This window comes from Schistocerca nitens, chromosome 1 (genome assembly GCF_023898315.1).
Source record: "Schistocerca nitens isolate TAMUIC-IGC-003100 chromosome 1, iqSchNite1.1, whole genome shotgun sequence".
NCBI lineage: Eukaryota > Metazoa > Arthropoda > Insecta > Orthoptera > Acrididae > Schistocerca > Schistocerca nitens.
In genome coordinates, this window is record NC_064614.1 from 394,186,021 (window position 1) to 394,201,494 (window position 15,474).

Genomic DNA, 15,474 nt, shown 5'->3' on the forward strand with positions numbered 1-15,474 from the left:
ATCGAAACAAAATTAAGTCATTTATGGGGGGAAGGTATCAGTCAAGATGATGTGTAAAAATCAAATTTTTGGGCCAAATAGTTTTTGTGAAATCGAATGATAAAGTGTGTCAAAGCAGTCGAAACACCATGTGTCTGCACAGTCGAGCAGTGCAATGATGACAAAATCGCACACATCGCGGAATGCGGGGAGCATGTCCCTGTAGCAGCGAAAGGGTTAATGCGGCCGTGGTGGCTTTACTTCATAAACTGCGCCCTCCCCCCTAAACGTAAGTTTGCGAACTATGCTATGGCGCTGCTTCTCTTGGCGCGTACAACTGGCAACGCAGAAATCTCCCGCGTCTGGGCGGGCATGCACGAACCGCCAAGATAAAAGAATTGAACTATAACTCATACCTATGAGACAGGTCGCGGCCATTCTAGTGACCTCAATACGTTATTCTGTCTGGCATTTGTTTGAGAAAAGTCACGGATATTCTACTATTTTCTTGTACAGAGAACCTTCAATATGTAGCATTATAAATATGGACTATTCACCGAATAGGAAGCTAGTTTTCATTCAGAATCAGAAATATTAAGACTGAAGATTGAATAAGTCCTAGTTGTAGCAAGTGCAAGTGTGAAGATTAATCAAGAGTGAGAGTGATCAGTCAATTTTGAAGTATTAATAATAGTAATTCATCGTAGTTTCTCAGTAAAAATTGTGTTACAAGACTCATATCAATATTTTTACTAATAATGTAACAATAGTTTCCTGTACCTAACTCGTAATACAAGTTAGGTATGGATAACTATTAACGCGTATATCTCCGGTAATTGTAACTTTTTTATATCATAAGATGGCATTGTTTTGTATATGTGTATAATCAGTTTAAATACATCTTTCTTAAACTTTGCATGTGACTTGATTATTTGTTATTAGATAAAAGTAAAGGTAGCTCAAGATATCTTTAGCACCCCTTCCCTGATGTTTTTCTGTATCCACCATTGCTGAATACTCATTTTTGCCTTTGCATCCCTATGTTCTTTTGCTGACTGCATAGTATAATCAGGTAACATCCTTACACTTGTCCTATATGAGGCAGTTGAGAAAGAAGTAGTAAAAAATTTATTTAACAAACTTCTCTTGTTACTAACTCGTTTAATGGGCGGTAAATATATCTTAACACAGCTTTATGTCAATACCAAGCACTCAGGCACACAAGTCTCTCTACTTTTATAATAATTCAGTCCCAGAATGCAGTGCCTGCACCATACACCCTCAACAGCAAATGCGGAACTGGAGAAAGGTAGGAAACATGTCCTGATTTTGGATTGTTTGGGGGAGGAGACCAGACAGCGAGGTCATCGGTCTCATCGGATTAGGGAAGGATGGGGAAGGAAGCCAGCCATGCACTTTCAAAGGAACCATCCCGGCATTTACCTGGAGCGATTTAGGGAAATCATGGAAAACCTAAATCAGGATGGCCGGACGCAGGATTGAACCGTCATCCTCCCAAATGCGAGTCCAGTGTGCTATTTGTCCTGATTTTGCTTGATTAAATACTTGTTTTATCCAGAACTGTCAATAATAATATGTTTCTCACAAAGCCAAAATCACCAACATTGTTATTGATAATTACTAAAATTCAATGTGAGAAAAACATATTATACAGTTCAAAGATATATATCAAATAACAAGAAGTTCTGAATTGATGGAACCAGGTTGTCTAAATATTTGGCATAGTGCTGGAGCAAAATTCCCTGCATGTCACACCTATGGTACCTAGTAAAGAAATGGAACTGTCTGCCACATGCAGTGAGAATAACACACTGCTTCCAGACGAGTGAAGTGATTTATCATGGTTCCAATAAATGTCAAACTATTCTCCTTTGTAAAGACAGTATATGTGAAGAATACTTACGCTGAAGAATCTAATTACTGTTAATTTGGATTTGCAAAAAATAAACTTAACTGGTAAGACATAATTATACTAAACATGCCCTGTCAGTATGTTCACTTGCTGACTGTTCTTTTCCACAGCAACACAACCATTATTGGAAACCATTTTGAACATGTACACAGAGATATAGCCTAATTAAAATTACTTGTTAGTTGACATTTGTCACTTGTTGATACATTGTTGCCACATCGCTAGCTGCTGGGTTATAGGCAACACACAAACAGGGTGGGTCACTTCATAAGTGATGTTCAATTTAATTTTCATATAAAAAAATTAATTTTCATATAAAAAAAGGCAGGGTTTAACATCCAATCAACAGTACTCTCATTAGAGGCAGAGCACAGATTGGGAGAACATATGCATGTAACTCTAAGCAATGTCTGAAGTGGCCACCTTGACATGCGACGGGAACACAAGATGCTCTGCTGACAATTGATCTTAAATGACCAATGACTTAACTATGGAAGAGAGTACATTTTACAACCTTAAATTTAAACTCATTTTCTAACCTAACCACAAACTCATAATGTGCAATATATCCAAGAAAATAGTATCAGCATTCTACAATAGAACTGTTGATCACGCTCACTTTGTTCACAACAATTAAAACATCGAATACCATGTGGCACAAGCAGCAACAGCAGAGCCTCACATCTGTGACATGTGCCTGGCATGGCTTCATGGTGAAACATCCAGAGTTAAGCATGCAGCAGACAACATGTTATTTAGGTAACATCTATGAGCAAACTCAAGAGAGAAAAGTTTCTGTTTAAGTGCTGAAAGCAAACTGCAATTTCTTGCTTTCATTGATTATGGCACCAGAAACGATCCTCACACTGGCTACATGAGCTACCACATTACCAACCAATGAGCAGTCCTGGTTGGCATTTGGTTACAGCAGGGGTGGCCCAGAATTTGGCTTGCAGGCCGTGACCTGGGATGACTGCCATAGTGCTCAGCCTGGTCACTGCCGTGCTACATTGTCTCAGCATGAGTGGGAAACTGCAGATGTGCCGCATTTACATTGCAGTGCAGCAGCACTGCGTATGACTTGGTTTTATATGTCACATTTCTCAGCAACACGGATCACAAACAAAACAAATTTTCAATATTATTGAATTATTATTTTTGGCACATTGAAGAAATACATACTGCCAGAAAAAAATAGTACATCCTTTTAGAGATTTCCAATTCACTCAAGATTTATTGCCGCAACAGTGCATACAGAGTAAATGAAATGATTACTTTTACAGATCAATATCACAGGTGATTCTGAGATACCAGGTATTGACCCATGCTGAAACACCCATAGTAGTAAGTGGTGTTTCCTCCATGGATGGCAATGTAGACGCTGCCTCTGGCATCCAGTTGATTATACAGATGGCAAATACTGTCCTGGGAATGTTATGCCATGCCTGCTCAACCTGTTAACATAGTCCTGCAAGACTTGTTGGTAGACAAGTCACTTCTCATCCCATCATATCCCACACATGCTCGATTGGAGACAAGTGTGGAGACTGTGCTGGCCAGGGAAGCCGCTGCACATCTTGCAGAGCCTGTTGAGTTTTATGGGTAGGGTGTAGGTGAGCATTATCGTGTTGGAACAGCACATGACTTTCCTGTTGTAGGAACGTCAAAAGAATAGGTCTAAAAACATTCTGCAGGTAGCAAGTGCTGGTTAGTGTCCCCTCCAGAAACACCAAAGGTGAATGAGAGTTGTAGCTTATCACACTGCAGACCATAAGGCCTAGGGAGAAACCAGTGTATCTCAGACGAATGCACTCTACGATACGGGGTTCACCGGATCTGTGTCGTATGCGTAAATGACAATTACTCGTATGCAGGCATAATTTACTTTCAACGCTAAAGACCATGGTGTGCCATTCCATCTTCCGAGTGATGGCACAAGTCAAGCCATGTACATCAGTGCTGTAGTGTGAGTGGAAGATGAGCTAGAGGTGTGCATGCCCATACTCACACTGCTAATAACCGGTTTGCAATAGTTTGTGTTGACAAGTCTGGGCTCACAAGCCCTCTTATCTGTGCTGTGGTACCAGCACGATCTGTCACTGCTGCCCATACAATATGATGATACTGGTGGGTATCTTTGCTGTGTGGATATCCAGAACCTTGTCTATGGGTGGGAGAATGTTCATGCGTCCACTGATACCAGCAGCATTGTACAACTTGTATGGCGATTCTCCAAAAGGTCCATCCCACCACATTGAAGGCCACGATTTCACCACTTTCAAACTAGCTCTTCTGGCTGTAGGAAGCACATGTTTGCACCACACTAAGCCTTATGGCTACGAGAACTCCCTATTAAAGGGCAGACACAGGTGGCACTCTCGTAGGTATGCTACAAGACTATCTGTTGGTGGACAATGTTTAAACCATTATTAATGCATCTACGAACACCCCCCCCCCCTCACCCAAGTGGCATATGCTGTCATCAGATCAAACCATTATTATTACATCTACTAATCCCCCAAGCGGCATGTGCCATCATCAGATCAAAATTGATGTTGTCTTTCCAGATGTGCTAATTTTGTTTTTCTAGCAGTGTAGTTTTTATCTGGTAAAAGCTGTCAGCATTTGGACAGACGTAGATAGTGTCACAGATTTTTGCGCTATGGTTGACTTATTTAGTTTCATAATAGAAGAAAACATCTTTCACACACATATGTTCACGACATAGTGTAGCACTTTTACAACCTCATTATGGAGACGTGCAAACTACCTGAGGAAAGGAATTTAGAACACCTTGCAATGTCTTACTGCGGGCAGTGTGCAGTCAAATCCACGTAAAACGAGATCTGCAGTGCAGTCTGGATGTTCTAATTTTTGTTCCTACACTCCTTTTTCTGTCACAATTTCAATAATAGCAAGCTTAACATAAAAAAATCATTCCAGCACACTTTGCAATAATAAGGTCTCCATACTCTTCCTTAAGTTCCACTGAGGACTATTGCAATTCATAACCTGCAACTTCAGGAATTTTACTGTTCATATCACCAGTTTTTACACGTGCATCATGGCTGAAAAATTAACAACAACGTGCTTTTAATGTACAAAACAATGAATTTTGTCTGTCAATCACTGTATGTTTTTGCTCTTTCATTGTCAATTAAATCTTTAAATTCTTTCGCCATAGTATTGTAATGTTGCTTCCTAGCAAATTTCCTGCACCTGTCACTTATGCAAGTGCTTATTATATATTGAAAATTCTCATTGCTCTCTTCTGTCATTTCCATGCATTGTTAAAGGCTTGTGATAATAGATTGCAGGGCTGTCTCTTTTTGTGCAAACAGTCACCGGTCCTGTGAAAGTCCTTCATATCACGAACAAATAGCAAAGGGTAAACAGTGCTGACACCACAATTCCACCAGACTGAAGAGAATTGTGCCGACTGAAAAATGCCACACCACAATATTAAATGAAATGTCACACTGTTCTGGGTATTTCTGGAAGGAATTATCAAAGCCGCGCATTGGCCCTCCTGCGGCCCACACAACCCACATGTGTGAAATTTGGCACGCTGTAGCCTGCGCTGATTCCAAATGAAAAAGGAATCATAAGAAGAAAAAATATGTGCAATTTAAAACAGTCAATATGATGATGAAAATGACACAGCAAATATTAGAAACAGAACTGCATCCAATCCAATTAATTGAATAAAAATAATAAAGTAATTTTGATAAGATTTAGAAACATTAATGTATCACAGAATCTGACAAGACCAAATTCATGACCTTGTACACACCAGGAATGTTTTTTTACCCATTATGCTATGCTACTACTTTACATAATACTCCTATTGTTCGCAACCATCATTTGCTGCCTTTAAAAAGATCGGCCTCTTATGAAGCTCTCTCTCTCTCTCTCTCTCTCTCTCTCTCTCTCTCCCCCCCTCTCTCTCTCTTGTGTGTGTGTGTGTGTTTTCACATGCTTTACCAAATGCAAGGTGTGTAAAAATTACTGAAAATATATGGATGTGAAAACTGGCAACAAATGACAAAAACATCAACAACATATAGGAAAAATAAATAATACAATTCTGCTCTGCTGTCACAACAGCTGTTAACAATAAAAAAATAGCCAATTTTATGAATTACTAATGCCAGATTACAAAACAAAGTCCATCGAAAGTATCTATACTACCCCTAATCCACCAAACTAAGTTCTTCCTTCAAGCATAAATAAGAACCAAAATGGTAAACCACATAGAGTAATTAAAACAGTTCACTTACACTTTGTGTAACATCTGAAGATAGCTCTTATGTCAATTACTTCTCACATAATATGAAAAACTCACATATTTCAATTGATCCAGAAGTTTTTCAGTCTCTAGAAAATTTAGTTATGTAATTTAGGCACCTTTCATGACATCTCATGTTTTGACAACTAAAATATGTAACTGTCATATTATTAACCACTGCTGAGATAACAAGATTTGAAGTAAATTCTTTGCTCTTTTGTTTCCGTTCTATTGTTACTCACTGACTATGAATTATGTTTTTGACAACTACAGTCAGAATTACGTTTGTAAAAGTTTCATTACATATGCCATTTTAAAATGTTCTTTCAGTTGTGGTTATGCTGCTGCGAAATATATTTCACGAGTACATATGGGGTTAAGTGACCCACTAGTTTTGAGGTTAACTGGTCAGTGTTCAGTTAACCCCACTAGAAGCATGCATTGTCTGTTATATGTCAACCAAAGCTTTATTAAGCATAATAATTAGCCATACTATGAATTACAGATTTAATGTACTACCAGTAAGATGGAACCACCAGTCATTGAAATTATCCAGTAGAATTGCTGAAAGATGAAATTGGCTAATATATCCATGAAAATATTTTTACAGAAATTACAAAGAATCACAGGACATTCTACATCAGTTTGTCGCATCCTGGCACAGGTCCAGGTTACCTATTAGTGGTGGCATGGTGCAACCAGCATGTTAACAATACTCTGAGTCTGTGATTACCTCAATGAACCTTCACAATGGAGACGAGAGGTAGTTTTCTCCCTATCTACTTGAGGTGGTGTAGGTACAGCTGACAAATTCTTGTTTAAGGGAGATAAAACGGGATTTAGGCATCGCAGGTCTGTCGAAGTAGTAAGGTACAACTTCTCTCTTAAACCAGTTTATTGGACTATTGACATAGAAGAATGTGATATGTCAGGTCCTTTACCCTTTACTCTGTGTACAGATTCCTACAAGTCCCTACAGGTTCAGCCAGAAAATGTCTTCTCAGAGTGTTCCTCATACTTTATCACTACTGACAGAGATTGGTTCAAATGGCTCTGAGAACTATGGGACTTAACATCTACTGACATTCTTTAAAATTGAACATGAACAGTCACAACTAAATTAAACTTCTTTTTTCTAACATGTGGTTACCAGTCCTGTTGGTTTTAGGCCAGAATTCACACCAGGCACTAGAACTCCACAAACACTAACTGCTCAGTTAGCATTCATTGAGTCATAGTGCTTGCTCGCTGTACTCCAAGAGAAATGTTCTCAAAAGTTACAAGTGTCTTTGCTGCAACTTTTTCTTCTAACTACTGAACCACTGGCCCCTTGCCCTAACTATTCAACCACTAGCCCCATGGCATAATTAACACTAACTAGGAGACAAGTACTAAACAGTAACTTGTTCGTACTAACACCCAGTAAAACTCTATAACACAACTTGAGACAGAGACAGGCTGTCTCCATTCAGTACTATTCAGATGAAAAGGTAAAGTTATCTAAAAGTTGCAGTTGTGTGCACCCAAGTACCACCATCCTCTCATAGCTGAAGTCATTATCGTTCCATCCGTAGTGGCTGCTGCTCTCTCTCAGGTGGTCAATGTTGCACCCACTTGTGCTTTCTTCAACTTCTGCATCGACTCTGCCTTTTGCTGCTCCTGGATGCCTTTTATATACGCACTTTGAAGGCGTGCCTTGCTCGGGCACAGTACCTTGCATCCACTTTCCCCTAGCTTGTTTTTCCGTCTTCCAGAATATTCCATCACTCTGGGCCTACACTAGTTTCCTCTCTCATGTAAAGATCTGGGGTGGAATATTCCTACTCACCCTACAAGTTCCGGAAGCTTTGCCGCTTGTGGCCACCCAGGCGTTTATCCGTTCATGCTGTTTACCACTGGCTACACTTTCCTTTACCATGCACTCACTCGACCATGATGTGCTGCCAGAGAATTACTGGCTGGTCCTTTAAAACATGCTTTATTACATCTTTGTGATACTTAAATATTCTGGGACCTTGACAAACCAGCCCTGACAAACTGTTAAACAAGATTTGTCCTTCTGGAATTGATTATATCAGTTTTAAGCTCAAATGAGCTCTGAACAAAAGTGGAAGAAAAAACTTCTTAGTATATTAATTATTAATAAAATATCCTTTATAGCTTAACCACAAACTCTGCAACGATTCTGGCACATTAATTTGTCTAGGGAAATGAAAATATGTAACAAAGACTTGGCAAAGAGAACATAGCAGGATGGGAATGGCTCAGGGAATTCATGAAATTTCCATTACACACATCAGGCACGTCTATGAAGGACCACTAACTTCACAGCAGCCGAAGTGAAAGTGTTCTTTCACAATCTAGTATATCCGAAACTCATGATCAATCATGATCTGGATCGTTTGGCACAGAATTCCTCCTTCCCTTCACCAATGGAAATAGTACTGCAATTTTAAAGCTTATTTGACTGAATTTTAGTGACAAAATGTAATCTTAACAATAATTTTCCATCTGTTTCTACTATTGATGTTTCTGACAGGATTATAGCTGCAGATCTCAACATTCCTCTGCCTTCTTAAGAAGTCAATACTAGTGGTAGAAGAACTGAGGTATGTTGTAAAAAGGAAACACACTAAGAAAATTAAATCAATGATTTAATTACCCATCAAAATATGCCTCGGGTAAAAGCTAGATTAACAGAAAGAAAATGAAGAAACTTAGCAGAGCCAATAAAATAAGAAAGCTAGATGTGACAGGAATAAAAACCTTTAAGAGAAGTTTATTTCACCTGGAAGACGCCAAAGGGCCGAAGGCTTTGTTCCCTACAAAAACCCTTCTTCGGCAGTGAGCATTTCTAAAGATGAAGACAGCTTACACTGTCCTCAAAATTTTGGTGTGGTGCTGAGAACTTTTAGAGCCTGCTGAACAATTTGTTGGACCTCTGTCTACCAACGTGGTCAAGCAATCTCCAAACAGTTTCAAAATTATGCATACATACTTTAGAAGCCTACAAAATGAGCATAACGATTAGGATATCACAGCATTTATTAATTTATGTGATGATTAATTATTACTTAGCAATGGTATCCTGAACAAATAGTTATCACTAAGCACCCATTAACACTAAATCTTTGCTCCATTTCAGTAGGTAGGCCAAACATGATGTAACATTTGCAAAAAGTGGCATAATTTCAGTGCTATAGATGTAAGTTCTTTCATAGTTGAAGGCATCATTGGACTTAAAAGGAGGTGAGCAACTCATGGTAATATACTCGATTGAGTACATGAAACCCCATGTCCCAGCAGACATTTTTCTAGCTAATCTCTATACTCACAAGGATGGAACAGTAACAGCGTCACGGTTAAGTGGTAATGAAAAAGGATTGTAAAGCAGGCGAGCCATGTTAGAAGCTCCTTCATCCAAATATTGTTTCGCTGTATTCTGGTATGTCAAACGCGGCATTAGTGACAGTACGTGTCATATGATAGGAATCTTTTATCGACGCACCTAACTTGTACGTCTGGTGAGTGAGTGAGATATGCCTCGTTGCGCTGTTTAGGTACTCGTATGAAATGATGAAAACATTGTGTCACAAAAGCTGAAACAAATGAACGCAACAGTTTCACAGTCACACAGTTTTTCGGGTGCTCCGACAAAACACGTTTTTATCGTTTTCAAAGTTGGGTTCTATTTTGGACTTTTTGACTCTTGAATTCCTTTGTTGTAACATAATTCACTCTCAGATAGTGGTGGGCAGGAAATCGCGTATGTTAGAAATCACAGTGACTGAGAGGTCACAGATATCACAGTAGCAACTTTACAGAATCTAACTGCGATTTCAGTCACAGTTAGCAGTCGCAAGTAGTATTTCACATTGAAAGACGTGAGCCATCTATTGGTCGAATTTAGCACTGCTTTATGCGATTTCAGTGACAAGTCGCAACTAAGAGTCGCAAGTAGCATCTAAAAAGCGCGGTTAACAGTGGCATCTGTTGGCCAAAGTTCGTACTACGTCCATCTCTGCGGTACGCTATGGACTATGGAGTCCAACTGCGATTTCCGTGACAAGTCGCAACTAAGAGTCGCAAGTAGCAACTAAAAAGCGCAGTTAGCACTTCCATCTGTTGAGCAAAGTTCATACTACGCTATTCGCTACCGAGTCAAACTGCGATTTCTGTGACACATCGCAACTAAGAGTCGCAAGTAGCAACTAAAAAGCGCAGTTAACATACTTTTCCTAGTGCCATCTGTTGACCGACGGATGTACTTCGTAATGAGAGCCTTGTGCCTCACGAGATCGATGTGCTATGTGTGCATATGAAGGGCTTATTTCAATAGTGGTACAAGTCCATTTTTGTTCATTTTGAGATACAGAGTCGTAAAGTTAAATGAGCGCTGAAAAATCTGCAGTTGAGATACCAGAAATATTCAAGCATATGGCTTCTTGCTAGAGAGTGTTGTTTGCTTGGATCATTAATTTCAGAAGCATTATAGACAGACAAGTGGAGGTAATGGACTTGTACCACTATTGAAATAAGCCTTTCATATTATATGACGACATGCACATTCAGCATCAGTTATGGTTGGTCAAATACTGCTGTGACTCTGGATGTATTATATTAATAAGAAGCAACATTGCCTTTTTCTCCTGAAAATATCAAGTAACGTAACAAATGTGTTTGATTCTGCTTCCAATGACAGTTTTGGTTAATACTCCACATGCCTACAGGACTTTGCAATGTTAACAGCAGAACTCAGACATCTGTATAAGTGTAGTGAAATGAAAACAGTCATATGAATGCCTCACTTTTGTTCCGACACAGTTCAAGACTCGGGAGAAAAGTTTTGCACCTGGTGTTCTACATGGCAACTTCAGACACAAGAACTTTTTGCCGACACTACTACCACCTACATAAGTAAGCTTTTCCTGTGTTACTTTCAAGTAATGCACTTAAGCTATTCCCGATTTAACTGGAAGATCTGTACTTCCCACTTTCACATCAAAAGCCTCAAAATGCATATTGTAGACTTCGGGGTATGTTACAGGTCAGTGTCACACCAAGTTTGTGGAGAAGGGGGGGGGGGGGGGCATGTCACTCTCCAACAAGTGTTTACCAATAAGTAAGTGGCGGAAAATTACGGGTATTGGACGGCTTAATATGTGGAAAGTGAGATTTTTATTATTCACTCACTGTATTTAACATTTATTATGCCTTTAAAATCGCACAACAACTTCAATAAAACACAGTTTAATCATTCACACACTTATTTCACAATTATTTCACTTTTAAACAGCAAATCCTCTAAGAGCTGTCTTGAATCTTCACGAATCTCTCTCAACAGCCTTGATGTGGATAGATACGTACAGCAACCAGTAATCAGAGTCAGAACTGCGTCTGCAAAAACACAAGGATTATTAAACAATTTTTGCTGTCACTAATTACTAGCAATATAATTGACAGAGTAGATTGCTAATATTTGCTATAATGAATGTCACATTTTCAAGAACGATCTCACTGAAGTAATTAAGTCCATCGAAACGCTTAGAAACTAACCTCTCGTCTGACGAAAACGGTCTAAAGACACAGTGGCAAATTTCTTCAGATCTGCTGACAATGATATTTTGAGTTATCACTTTACTGAGTGACTGAAATGTAGTTCAAGTGCCTGTGAACATAACAATATGTTAGAATTCATTTTCTAAACACGAACTATTACGGTACTGTACGGCTACTTACATATTAATTACACTATTAATATTTTCACAGTTGTTTCTTTAACACAAAATTAAAGCCAACGGAAGAAAAAACGTAAAACATACTTGCCAATGACAGGTTTGTTGCGATGCAATTTTCTGTGTTGACAGATGTAACTTTTTCATATGGTGGTAAGTCGCAGAAATCGCAGAAGTAGCAGAAATCGCAGAAGTAGCAGAAATAGCAGTGGCGGAGGGATACACGACCAATGTTCCTTAACTGCGACTCTTAACTGCGACAAATCGCAGTTAAGAATAACAGATACTAAAAAGTAGCATTCACTGAAATCACTGATATCGGAAAATCGCAGTTTAGCCCATCACTACTCTCAGTAATTAAAACTTCCGGGCTAAGAGGCCGTCGTCCAATAGTAGAAATACTTCTCCCTGACGTTTCGTTGCCAGCTGCGGGCAATATCATCTGAGGTGAGTCTACGACTGGCTGCTAGGCCGTTTATGTTGTTTATGTTGCCCGCAGCTGGCAACGAAACGTCAGGGAGAAGTATTTCTACTATTGGACCACGGCCTCTTAGCCCGGAAGTTTTAATTACTGAAGACGCCGGCCGTGAAAGCCTACACGCTATGATAATCCACTCTCATTTATTTGTTGTTTTCATTTCCGTAAGATGTCTATTTGGTGTCTCGCCGCCTCTCACTATTCAGCACATTTACTTGCGAAGGTAATGTATTCTTACCACAGACTCATATTCTATAACCAATGTATAATATGACAGCTGCCCAGACTACAGACAGAGAACAAACATTTCAATAACCGGACGGACAGTTCATAATTTTGTGAAAAAAATTAAGTAAAAATTATTTGTACGAAAGAATTTTGGACCCGGGTCATCTGCGTAGCTGTCTGAACCAACGCTACCTAGGTGGCGTTGTCTGAACCATGATCGCTTAACAACGACACCATATAAGGCTCGTTTACGCTGGGGCATCATCTTGCAACATTGTGGCATGCTACGGAAATGTGACGTGCGTCGTCTTTCAGTATGCTACAAAAGGCAACATCTTGCTGCCTATGTTGCATGCAGCAGGTTAATTTATATTAAAGCAACTGAATTTGTGCCACAGTGAGTCGGTCTTGCAAGAGAATGGGTGATAAAGTGATTGCGGTTGCTGCTTACTTGGTCATCGCATATGCCGCTATCAATGGAAATGAAAATAAATGATGGTGGAAGAGAAGAATATTCAAAGAAAGATCACGAACGAGTATACTAGGAGATCTAGCAACAGATGATTGTGCATTATTTAGTAATTTTGCGAGAATGTCCAGTGAAGACTTCAATTATTTACTTCAGTTTACTACACCTCTTATTCTAAAAAAAGATACCAATTGCTAAGACAGTATTTCACCAAGAATTCGACTGGCCATCGCATTGCGCTTTTTAGCCACTGGGGATTCGTACAAGTCACTAATGCACTTATTCGAAGTTTCATATTCTGCTATTTCCCTCATAATGCCAGAAGCATGTGAAGCTATTTCATCAGTGTTGAAGAATTACATAAAGGTAAGTACGCAAGATCATTACTCACTTTATTAAAATAATTTTTATTTTCATTTTTAAGTAAGTTATACGCAAAATTAAATAAATAGTACAAAGTATTTCACTTATTCTTTAAATTGCAAAAATTGATGGAGCTCTGCTGATGTATCTGATACTTCAATGAATTCTTCACTCTCACCAGTATCATTGTTGTTGTTGTTGTGGTCTTCAGTCCTGAGACTGGTTTGGTGCAGCTCTCCATGCTACTCTATCCTGTGCAAGCTTCTTCATCTCCCAGTACCTACTGCAACCTACATCCTTCTGAATCTGCTTAGTGTATTCATCTCTTGGTCTCCCTCTGCGATTTTTACCGTCCACGCTGCCCTGCAATACTAAATTGGTGATCCCTTCATGCCTCAACACATGTCCTACCAACCGATCCCCTCTTCTTGTCAAGTTGTGCCACAAAGTTCTATTCTCCCCAATCCTATTCAATACTTCCTCATTAGTTACGTGATCTACCCATCTAATCTTCAGCATTCTTCTGTAGCACCACATTTCAAAAGCTTCTATACTCTTCTTGTCCAAACTATTTATCGACCTTGTTTCACTTCCATACATGGATACACTCCATACAAATACTTTCAGAAATGACTTCCTGACAAATTTATACTCGATGTTAACAAATTTCTCTTCTTCAGAAACGCTTTCCTTCCCATTGCCAGTCTACATTTTATATCCTCTCTACTTCGACCATCATTAGTTATTTTGCTCCCCAAATAGCAAAATTCCTTTACTACTTTAAGTATCTCATTTCCTAATCTAATTCCCTCAGCATCACCTGACTTAATTCGACTACATTCCATTATCCTCGTTTTGCTTTTGTTCGTGTTCATCTTATACCCTCCTTTCAAGACACTATCCATTCCATTCAACTGCTCTTCCAAGTCCTTTTCTGTCTCTGACATAATTACAATGTCATCGGCAAACCTCAAAGTTTTTATTTCTTCTCCATGGATTTTAATACCTACTCCGAATTTTTCTTTTGTTTCCTTCACTGCTTGCTCAATATACAGATTGAATAACATCGGGGAGAGACTACAACCGTGTCTCACTCCATTCCCAACCACTGCTTCCCTTTCATGTCCCTTGAATCATAACTGCCATCTGGTTTCTGTACAAATTGTAAATAGCCTTACGCTCCCTGTATTTTACCCCTGCCACCATCAGAATTTGAAAGAGAGTATTCCAGTAAACATTGTCAAAAGCTTTCTCTAAGTCTAAAAATCCTAGAAACGTAGGTTTTCCTTTCCTTAATCTAGCTTCTAAGATAAGTCGTAGGGTCAGTATTGCCTCACGTGTCCCAACATTTCTACGGAATCCAAACTGATCTCCCCTGAGGTCAGTTTCTACTAGTTTTTCTATTCGTCTGTAAAGAATCCGCATTAGTATTTTGCAGCCATGACTTATTAAACTGATAGTTCGCTAATTTTCACATCTGTCAACACCTGCTTTCTTTGGGATTCGAATTATTATATTCTTCTTGAAGTCTGAGGATATTTCGCCTGTCTCTTACATCTTGCTCACCAGATGGTAGAGTTTTGTCAGGACTGGCTCTCCCAAGGCTGTCAGTAGTTCTAATGGAAGGTTGTCTACTCCGGAGGCCTTGTTTCGACTCAGGTCTTTCAGTGCTCTGTCAAACTCTTCACGTAGTATTATATCTCCTATTTCATCTTCATCTACATCCTCTTCCATTTCCATAAAATTGTCCTCAAGTACATCGCCCTTGTATAGACCCTCTATATACTCCTTCCATCTTTCTGCTTTCCCTTCTTTGCTTAGAACTGGGTTTCCATCTGAACTTTTGATATTCATACAAGTGGTTCTCTTTTCTCTGAAGTTCTCTTTAATTTTCCTGTAGGCAGTATCTATCTTACCCCTATTGAGAAAAGCCTCTACATCCTTACATTTGTCCTCTAGCCATGCCTGCTTAGCCATCGCATTTTTGAGACGTTTGTATTC

At 39.2% G+C, this 15,474-nt stretch overlaps 1 long non-coding RNA gene across 1 annotated transcript; it reads right to left on the reverse strand.

The window, feature by feature from the left end:
• Positions 1-11,383: 11,383 nt before the first annotated feature.
• On the reverse strand, positions 11,384-12,126 carry LOC126235819 (uncharacterized). The gene is made up of 3 exons (XR_007544816.1): positions 12,023-12,126; positions 11,757-11,868; positions 11,384-11,597 (listed from the first exon to the last, which is right to left on the reverse strand). It is a non-coding gene; the product is annotated as an uncharacterized LOC126235819 (long non-coding RNA).
• Between the last annotated feature and the right edge of the window lie 3,348 nt (positions 12,127-15,474).